Genomic DNA, 8,467 nt, shown 5'->3' on the forward strand with positions numbered 1-8,467 from the left:
GATTTCAGGCAAGATGACCGTCACCTTGGATCTCATTCCTATCATTGCTATGCTAGTTGCTTCGTTCTATCGCTATGCCATGTTTACCTACCACTTGCTTATCAAGCCTCCCAAATTGCCATGAACCTCTAACCTTTGTCATCCTTCCTAGCAAACCGTTGTTTGGCTATGTTACCGCTTTTGCTCAGCTCCTCTTATAGCGTTGCTAGTTGCAGGTGAAGATGAAGATTGCTCCATGTTGGATTATGTTTATGTTGGGATATCACAATATCTCTTACATTATTAATGCATCTATATACTTGGTAAAGGGTGGAAGGCTTGGCCTTATGCCTGGTGTTTTGTTCCACTCTTGCCGCCCTAGTTTCCGTCATATCGGTATTATGTTCCCGGATTTTTGCGTCCCTAACGCGGTTGGGTGTTATGGGAACCCCTTGACAGTTCGCCCTGAATAAAACTCCTCCAGCAAGGCCAAACATTAGTTTTACCATTTGCCTACCTACCACCTATTCCCTTTCCCTTGGGTTCTGCAGACTCAAGGGTCATCTTTATTTTAGCCCCCCCCGGGCCAATGCTCCTCTGAGTGTTGGTCCGAACCGAGTGATGTCCGGCGCCCCCTGGGCAACCAGGGTCTATGCCAACCCAACGTCTTGCTCATCCGGTGTGCCCTGAGAACGAGATATGTGCAGCTCCTATCGGGATTTGTCGGCACATTCGGGCGGTCTTGCTGGTCTTATTTTAACTTGTCGAAATGTCTTGTAACCGGGATTCCGAGACTGATCGGGTCTTCTCGGGAGAAGGAATATCCTTCGTTGATCGTGAGAGCTTATAATGGGCTAAGTTGGGACACCCCTGCAGGGTTTTGAACTTTCGAAAGCCGTGCCCGCGGTTATGTGGCAGATGGGAATTTGTTAATATCCGGTTGTAGTAAACTTGAAGTAAAACTCTTATAAAATACACCAACCGCGTGCGTAACCGTGATTGTCTCTCTTTCGGGGTTGTTCGAAAGGAGAACACGGTTTCTTGGGTTATGTTTGACGTAAGTAGGAGTTCAGGATCACTTCTTGATCATTACTAGTTGGCGACCGCTTGTTAAGCTCCTCTTCTCGCTCTTATATTCGTAAGGTAGCCACCATATTTGCTTAGCCGCTGCTGCAACCTCACCACTTTACCCCTTCCAAACCCTTTAAGCTTTGCTAGTCTTGATACCCATGGTAATGGGATTGCTGAGTCCTCGTGGCTCACAGATTACTACAAAAACAGTTGCAAGTGCCGATGATACCAGTGCAGTCGATGCTGCCGAACTCAAGTGGGGTTTCGACGATAGACTTGGTCGTTTCTATGTTCCTTTTCATGTTGATCAGTAGTGGTGCCCAGTTGGGGACGATCGGGATCTAGCAGTTGGGTTGTCTTCTTTTTATTTGGATTTGTCTGTAGTCGGACTATGTGTGTACTCTGAATGATGTATGATTTATTAATGTATTGTGTGAAGTGGTGTTTGTAAGCCAACTCTCTTTATCCCATTCTTGTTCATTACATGGGATTGTGTGAAGATGACCCTTCTTGCGAAAAAACCTACAATGCGGTTATGCCTCTAAGTCGTGCCTCGACACGTGAGAGATATAGCCGCATCGTGGGTGTGACAAGTTGGTATCAGAGCCATCCCCGACTTAGGAGCCCTTGCTTGATTGAATCACTGGCGTTGTCGAGTGTAGAACAAAATGTTTTGAGTCTTAGGATTATATATATCGGAGAGTAGGATTCCTTTTACTCCTCAGCCCCTTCGTCGCTCTGGTGAGGCCTCCTGACGTAGATGTTTTGACTTTCCTCTCCTCAAATTTCACTAAAAAAAAATTTAGGATCACGCGGGTATCTTGGAATCGTTCCGATGGTTTTGTGACGAGAACATTGTTCTTGGTGCCTCCTGACATTTAGGGGTTGTGGCAGTGTCCCGGGGAGTTGAGCTCCGAGGTGTTGTCGTCACAATTTTATCATTGCAGTTCTGGAATACCTGAGTTTTTTTCGTCGACATCAAAAATCTCTTTTATGCAGTTGTTGGTGAGATAACCTCGACGCAACCCAGTACTGGGGCGGGAGTTCGGGAGTATTGCCATAGCTTGTATAACGGATGCTTTTTCGAAGGTTGAGGTACACGATTTCCGGAGTTTTCTTGGTTATGTGTTGACGGATGGATACAGCTGGATGTAGGGATTGTTAGTTTGGGTGAGATATATTGCTTCCCCTGTATCCCCAACACCAGATTGGATAACCAGAAAGTTTCGGGAGTTTATAGGTGGGAATTCAAGTAGCTCCTAGGATATCTTTTCGACAGATGCGTGATATGAGATTGGGGTTCGACGTCTAGTGGTCCGCCTATCCACGGTTGGTTTTACAGTGGTCTCGTTGTGTCTTAAAGAGTCCTTGGCTATGCTGACTCGGGGACACTTCGTATGTCATGTGCACTGCCTTGTACATGATGGTGCTGTACGATCGAGCCCGTGTGGGCCCCACCACGAAAACTTTGGACGAAATCTCTATCATATGTTTGTTTCTGGCTTATTCTGCAAGCCAAATCCTTTGTTTTGTTTTAGTTTGTGGTATTCGAGCTGCTTCGATGTCAAGTGTTGATTCCATACCTTATTCGAAACGGTGTTCTCATATTTCTATGGGAGTGCTAATCCTTCTTTATCATCGAGATTGTCATGTCAATTCTTTTCCAACCGGTGTGCTTCTCTTCAAGGGATCCGATCATTTCAACATTCGCGAGATCAAAATTCAGTTCTTCTCAACAGTGTTTGTTCCATTCGTCCCAAGTTGTCTTTGTTTTTCCCACCCTCCCACCCTTTTCTTCATGGAGCCAGAAATTTTTAATCAAGTATCCTCTTACTCATGTGAAGTCTCTTCAGTCTTTTGTTTCAAGTTTCGCCTGGTGATTTCTTGTGAAGATGCTCAGGAGCTATAAGTTAATCCGTCTTCGTTCTCATTTTCTTCTTCGGTGTATTCAATTCAAGCTTTTAGTGTTGATCATATTCCTTTCCTCGTGTCAATTGCGTTGTCATGTTGGTGCACCACTTAATTATTCACCTCCCTCTATTTCTTCTCTGGAGTGCTTAAGATTATCTCATAAGATTCAAGTTTCTATTCTTAATCCTTTCTAGCTATTTCGAGATTGTTATCTCTTTTGAGCCATTTAATTCAACCGGTGCAATATCTTTCAAGCAAAATTTTCGAAAGGTGTTTCTTTGAGTGGGCCCTAACCCACAGGTCTTTTCCCAGGATCTTACCTGACTCTTTTAATTTTCCAGGAGCTTCTCAAATTCTTTCAAAGTTGACGTAAGAATGTTTTTCATCAGTCAGATGTTTTCCAAGATCGCTTTCAAAACATTGTCATCGTTGGTTCATCATTTCTATTCTTCATCATTCCGGAGTGCTTAAATAATTCATGGTGGTGTTTCTCGTCATCATTCTCAATATTTGAAGACCGAAGAAGAGTTTCTCTTCAATCTTATCCGTTCTATCAAAGATGCGTGGTTCTAGCTTGATGCCATCCTCTCATAATTGTTTTCGATTGTGAGAATTCTTTTCACCCATTCAGAGCAATTCAGGAGTCTTTTCAGTTTGATTCTTCGGAGCCCATCATCTCAGAATTATTCATTCCAGCTTTCAGCTCTCGCTCTCCAAATCTTACCGGTGCATCGTTTAAGTATTCTCTAATCGACTCATGATGTCTTCGTTCACTTGTATCTAAATTCTGTCAAGTATCTTTATTCGTTTTCTAATTCTTCCCGGTGAATTGTGCCTTTGCTACTTTCATTTCCAATTCTTACGGTGGTTCGTTCAAGAGTTCTCTTTCTTGGTTATCATATCAATTCATTCATTCTTTCCAAATCCTACCGGCGGATCGTTGAAGACTTTTCTCAAGTTTGCGCTATATCTCTCATCATTCCTTTTCAAGAAGAATAAGTAGTATGTCAAATCCGTTGGTTGCCATCAATTTAAATTGGTGAAGGATACGCATAACATAATTCTTATTCTTGTTTCATCCAAGTGTTTAATTCCTACTTCCGGAGTTCGTTCAGGATACCAATTTCTCGGTTCTAAGATGTTCATATTTTCTTATCCGGAGTTCCAAGTCCTTCACTTTATCTCGTCGCGAAGCTCCATCTAAGTCATCGCAAGGTTTCACCTTGTGTCTCAAGTTCTCTTTCTTTTTATCACCTCTTATTACCGGAGTTTTTCATGGAGGTTCTACATGGTGGTTGTCAAGGATTCCTTTCATTCTTCAATTGTTCTTCAAGATTTCTCTCGAAGTTATGATCTGCCAAGCTATACTCAAAAATTATCATGGTGTTCAACACATGTCTTGTTTTGAGGAGTTCAAGTATTCTTCATCTTGCATTCCGAAGTGCAATTCTTTCTACCTTAGCTCTTGAGATGGTGTTATGTCACTCTTGGCAATTTCTCCTCGTGTTTCATGATTCACAAGTCGTCAGGAATGAGATATGTAAACCCATCATTTTCTCTTCGTTCATGAGTTGTTTCAACTCATCATCACCATTTCTTCCTTGGAGTTATCTTGGTTTAGATTTCACCTAAAGCCTTCCCTAAGGATTGTTGCTATTTGTGGTGCTTATCAATGATCCAAGTTTTCTCCTATCATCTTGGTGGAAGAAGTTTTTCATCTCTTTGGTGCTCTCAATCAAATCAATGGTTTTCGCTAGTGGCCGTTTGTCACCTCATAATTTTGAGATGTTTTCCATAAGCCCACTTCAAGCTTATTCTTTTCATTGATGATTTGTTCCAAGAACTCCGTTCAATCCTTCCTTGCAAGGATGCTCGTGAAATTCAATTATGGTGGAAGTTGTCATTTTCTTCTCTGTCCCTTTATCCCAACAATCTAGTTACTATTCTTTTGTTCCGGAGGCATTGTGATGTTGCTCTCTTCACTCATCATCTCCAATTGTGAGGATCGTGTTTTTTTTTCGTGCTTTTCCTTTTAACCGGAGTGTCATGTCATCCATTCAAATTTTCTCATCTTATCAAGTTTATCCTCTCCTTTCAACCGGAGTGCTGTTTGGAATCATTCTTACCCCTTGTGTCATTCTTTTAATTGTTTTGGAGGCAGTGTGTTGGTGATTTCGTCAAGGACCATCCAATTTTCTCAAGTTCATGTTACTTCCTTCCATTTTTCAGTCGGAGTGCTGTCCAAATTATATCATTCTTATTCCTTCTGTATCTTGTTTTAACCGGAGTGGCTTCAAAATCTATCTTGTCCCCTAAGCTATTGGTTCACATCATGTTCTTTGTTCTTCCTTGCTAATGGAGTGTTTGCAATCCTTTTCATCTCCATTATCTTCTTTCTTTCAATTTGTTCAACCTCTCAAGGCTCGTGGTTTCACTTGTTTGTCAAAGAAGCAACTTTGTTTTACCTCTTCCTCTTCCGCTTTCCTCCGGTGTCATTCTAGATCTCGGCACGAGATCCTCTTGTAGTGGTGGAGTGTTGTAACGCCCCGAGACCGACGCTCCAGATGCCTTCCAGTTATTTCGTTGTCGAGTGTGTTTTATTTGTTTGTTGCATTTCATCATGTCATCATTTGCATTGCATCGGCACTCCTTTGCCGTCATGTTTTAAAAACTTGCATCCGTTTGTAGTTGCCGCTTCACCCTCATCTCCGTTGACGTTTCTCAGACCAACCTTTCTTTTGGTGTCTGACCGTTTGAGCCTCTCTGCACAATGCACAAAACCGAAGTCTCTCTGTAGAGTGCTCAAACCTCTCGCGCGCGTCCGAAAGCTGTCCCGAACCCGACCCGTGCAGTCGTCACCATTGGATTCGGTTCATCCCCAAACATCTCTAGAACATCTCCGTTTTCTTATTTGGACTCCCTAGCCTATTTTTTTCCTGACCGTCTGATTTTGATCGGAGGGACGAGATAGCCCCTAACCTAACCAGCTCGCTATATATATTAGTCTAACCCGAGACCAAATCCCTAATTTCTAGGGATCCTCCTAGCTGCCGCTGCCACTCCTCTTGTCTCCTCCCACCTCGGGTTCTTCCCCGATCCAAATCCTCCCTCGAATTTCCAACCGGACCAACCTCTCGTCGCCTGCCCGATCCACCACCGCAGCAAGCCGCTGCTCCAGCAGGACCCCGCGTCCCCGCTCCACCCCTCCTTTCTCCCTGTTCATCTCGTTGCTCCCTCCCATCTCAAATCTCTCTCATTTCTCTCTTTCTACAGGAACATGAGGAGGCCATGGAAGCCGCCCTTCCGTACCTCGTCTACGGCCCCTGCCGCCGGAGCCGTGCCTCCCTGTGACCCGCGGCTGTGGAGTCGGTCTTTATCCACGCCGCGCCCGCCTTGTCTCGCTCATCATCGTCGCCGGGAGCTGAAAGCTGCCCCCAATCTCTGCTCCATTCCATCGTCCCCGCGCCAAGTTCCCTTGCTCGGACCCGCAAGCCGTTTCCGCACCGACGTGCTCCTGCAGCGCGCCGACCAGGTCGCCTCACCTCATCCAGCTCTCCCTTCGGTCCTCTCTCTCTCTAATCTCTCAGCCTCTTGTCTGAATTTCTCCCCCGCCATGGCCTTGCAGCTCCCGCCGCCGCTCCGCTCTGTTCGTGGCCGTCTCCGACAGATCCGACACGGCCCCGTGTCTTCGGCCTCGTCCCCGCCTCCAGGGCGCCGCGCCGCCCCATAGGAGACCACCTGCGCCGCCCGCCAAGTCCCCTGCTCGCCCCCTGCATCCTCTGCTTCGAGAAGGAGGACGAACGCGCGCCTCACGCATGGACCGCGACCACCCCGCGCCTGGTCGCTGCCCTGTTGACCAGCGCGCCTTCAGATCCGCGCCCAGGCCCAGCGTCGCCAGCAGCCTCCCAGATCCAGCTGGCCCGCTTGCCCCGCCGGCCTGCTGCCTCCACCAAATCGGGCCTTAGCCCATGGTGAGAAAACCCCAGCCACTGTGCACTGTTGGGCTAGCAGATTCGGCCCGTGTCATGTTTTTTTTCCAGTTCTGCGAATTTAGCATTTTCCAGTGATTTACTGTTTTTGCAGAAAACCCCTAGTATTCATGCATCTAATAACTAATTAATCATGGATCATATGTAAAAACTTTATATATGAAAAATGCTTAGAATTTCATCTAGTTTCATAATATGCAACTTTCATCCATGCCTAAAATGTTTAAAATTTTGTTTGATTAAATTTGCTCAAATTGCCATGAAAAATGATTTATTTCATAACTAAATAACCGTAGCTCCAAATTTAATAAACTTTATATGTAAATGGGGTAGAAAAATGCCTAGTTTAACTTGGTTCACTTTATTTTGATGTTTAAGAACTTTAAAATATGGTTTTAGGAAGAACGGTACCAAACCTAAAATATGGACATGAGGATTTTCCGGAATTGTTGTTTGTTGTTCCGGCCTCATTTAAACTTGCCTAGTTATGTAGTTTCCATATGTTTCACCTCTTGCCATGTTTAACAACATTTAATATTTTTGGGTACATAACCGAGAGCGAACTAAATAAATTGAATGTGGTGTTTCGTCAATATGCAACTTGTTGCATATTGAGCTCCACTTAATTTGTAGTGTTGCTTGTTGCACTTTGCCATGCCATGCTCATTAAACCGGACATGCATCATACCTGGTTGTGCATCATGCCATGTTTATGTGATGGTTGTTTACCATGTTGTTTGCTTCTTTCCGGTTTGCTTCTCTCGTTAGCTTCGGTTTCGTTCCGGAGTTGTGAGGATTCGTTCGACCCCGTTCGTTTGTCTTCTTCATGGACTCGTTCTTCTTCCTAGCGGGATTTCAGGCAAGATGACCGTCACCTTGGATCTCATTCCTATCATTGCTATGCTAGTTGCTTCGTTCTATCGCTATGCCGCGTTTACCTACCACTTGCTTATCAAGCCTCCCAAATTGCCATGAACCTCTAACCTTTGTCATCCTTCCTAGCAAACCATTGTTTGGCTATGTTACCGCTTTTGCTCAGCCCCTCTTATAGCGTTGCTAGTTGCAGGTGAAGATGAAGATTGCTCCATGTTGGATTATGTTTATGTTGGGATATCACAATATCTCTTACATTATTAATGCATCTATATACTTGGTAAAGGGTGGAAGGCTTGGCCTTATGCCTGGTGTTTTGTTCCACTCTTGCTGCCCTAGTTTCCGTCATATCGGTATTATGTTCCCGGATTTTTGCGTCCCTAACGCGGTTGGGTGTTATGGGAACCCCTTGACAGTTCGCCTTGAATAAAACTCCTCCAGCAAGGCCAAACATTGGTTTTACCATTTGCCTACCTACCACCTATTCCCTTTCCCTTGGGTTCTGCAGACTCAAGGGTCATCTTTATTTTAGCCCCCCCCCGGGCAGATGCTCCTCTGAGTGTTGGTCTGAACCGAGCGATGTCCGGCGCCCCCTGGGCAACCAGGGTCTATGCCAACCTGATGTCTTGCTCATCCGGTGTGCC

Source organism: Aegilops tauschii, chromosome 7, assembly GCF_002575655.3.
Source record: "Aegilops tauschii subsp. strangulata cultivar AL8/78 chromosome 7, Aet v6.0, whole genome shotgun sequence".
NCBI lineage: Eukaryota > Viridiplantae > Streptophyta > Magnoliopsida > Poales > Poaceae > Aegilops > Aegilops tauschii.